General features: G+C 38.7%; 1 pseudogene; it reads right to left on the bottom strand.

The window, feature by feature from the left end:
- Window positions 1-319: 319 nt before the first annotated feature.
- On the bottom strand, window positions 320-1,333 carry LOC126494633 (olfactory receptor 2L13-like; annotated as a pseudogene).
- Window positions 1,334-2,284: the final 951 nt, after the last annotated feature.

Genomic DNA, 2,284 nt, shown 5'->3' with positions numbered 1-2,284 from the left:
CGTGTGAATATTAGTTACTCAAATGAGCAAAATCCAAATTCCAACATGTTACAAGTATTCAAAACACACAAGCTTTTATTAATGAAAAGGAGAAAAGCAAAACACTTGAGCAAATGAATTCATTTGTATTAATTTTGTAGAAACAATGCATCAAGAGCAGCACAAATCATATCCATGTTACAGTACACTCAATAATAACTCAGGTCGCATTAGCATAGCAATTCATTTTCTAATGCCTGTTATTAAATTGTTGACTGTAATGATGTGAATAAAATATGTTAATGAATTGTCAGATAGGTATGATATGTGTGTGGCACACATTATATTTTTCAGTACACAACAGTGCTCTATGATATTCTGCAGAAGAAAAGAAAATGGAGCAGTGAGTAAAATATCAAGTTTTCATGTGAGAGAATGCCCCAAAGACTCTTGTCATGGCCCCCAGGACCTCCTTATTCCTCAGGCTGTAGATAATGGGGTGAGCATGGGGGTGAGCAGAGTGTAGAAGACAGCCAGACTCTTATCTTCTGTGGGAGACCGGAGACTCCTAGGTTGAAGATTAATATAGGCAAAGGGTGCATAGTAAAATGTCACTACAGTTAAGTGAGTTGATCATGTGGTGATGCCTTTTTACTTCCCACTTTTGAGTGCATATGGAAGACAGCAAAAAGAACCCGGCCATAGGAAGCTGTGATGCCAAGAAAAGGGAACAGGAGAAAGACAAAGGTGCTCACAGAAATTATGTACTCTCATAAACCCAAGTGTCCATACAGGCCAGGGGAAGCATGGCTGGGACATCACAGAAGAAATGGTTAATGGACCTAGAATGGCAGTAAGGAATGTGAAAGGCATAGATTGTATGTGCTAAAGAGTTAGTGGAGCCAAGTGCCCAGGACCCTATAATCATCTTCAGGCACATTGTCTTGCTCATGCGAATGGGATAATGAAGAGGGTGGCAGATGGCAACAAAACGGTCATAGGCCATGGAAGCCAGGAGCAAGCCCTCGGAACCTGCCATGGTCATAAAGAAAAAAGCTTGAGCTCCACAGCCCAGGAAGGTGATGCTTTCCTGGCTAGAGAGGAAGTTGACTGCCATCTTGGGAACAATGACAGAGACATCTATCCGGTCCATGAGAGAGAGCTGACTGAGGAGAAAGTACATGGGGGTGTGGAGCCTGGGATCCACACGAATGAGGTGGATCATAGTTGAGTTTCCAAGCAAGGCCACAAGGAATATGGAAACGATGAGTAGCAAAAGCAGTAAGCCAACTTGGTTTTGTGGAAACAACCCTAGCAAAATGAAATCACTTGAGCTCTGATTCCATTTCTCCATTAAAATGTATTGCTTTACCTTTCTTGAAAGGGGAACCTGAAAGTAAAACATACTTATCAGATGAAATAGAAAAAGAGAATAAAAAGGAACTGGCTTGTAATTAGTGAACTGAATTGTTCTTCCTGGAGTACCGTCCTTCCGTTGAACTTATTTTGAAATATGAGCTGAATGTTTTTTATGTCTTATCTCTGGCCAAGTTCTCGATACAGAGATACTTGTATGATCAATTTAAAATTAAGAATGACAACATTAGTAAGATAGCTCACACATTTTATCATAGATAACTCCATGCAGGACCATTACTGAAGACCATCACCTACCTTACAAAGCTACGAAAGCCTCTATGTTCTGCATCACTTGCTTCCTGGCACTGTTCCCCTAAATGATCATACTGCAGTCAGATCCCAGTGACCTGGTCCTTGGTGCTCTGCCTCTTGAATCCTCTAATGAATCTTTGCCTTTGCTGAAAATAACCTCCACTCACAATTCACTGTTCTGGAATGAACAGGTGTTATTTGTGCTCAGATACAAACTGATAATAGATGTTATTTGTATATACTTACATCCACAAGGGATTCTTTGGCCTTTGTAAATTTTACTGTTATGAATTGAATATACCTGAATAGATACAACTACAGTGTTTATGGAACAAAACATAATAAATGTCACATATTACATAGAATGTGTTTTTGTTATATTTTCAAATTGTGAATGGTATACAAATATGTCCAAATTGTATGAATGTTGCTTATATGCATTGCTTTTTCCTCTTACGCTGAAATTCTGTTGTTTTTTTTTTTACTCCACTAGCAGGAACAAGAAGTCCTTAAAAGCCTGTTAATTTGGGAAGAAAATGTGTAGTAGCAAATGCTAGACTTTCTGCTTATCAATATTTCAAATATTGTTAAGCTTTTACTCATTTATTTATGTGTGCTTATGGAGTATTTGCAT

This window comes from Alexandromys fortis, unplaced genomic scaffold (genome assembly GCF_014885135.2).
Source record: "Alexandromys fortis isolate MF-2015 unplaced genomic scaffold, M_Fortis_MF-2015_v1.1 scaffold_334, whole genome shotgun sequence".
Lineage (NCBI taxonomy): Eukaryota > Metazoa > Chordata > Mammalia > Rodentia > Cricetidae > Alexandromys > Alexandromys fortis.
This window is presented reverse-complemented; position numbering and strand designations above follow the sequence as displayed.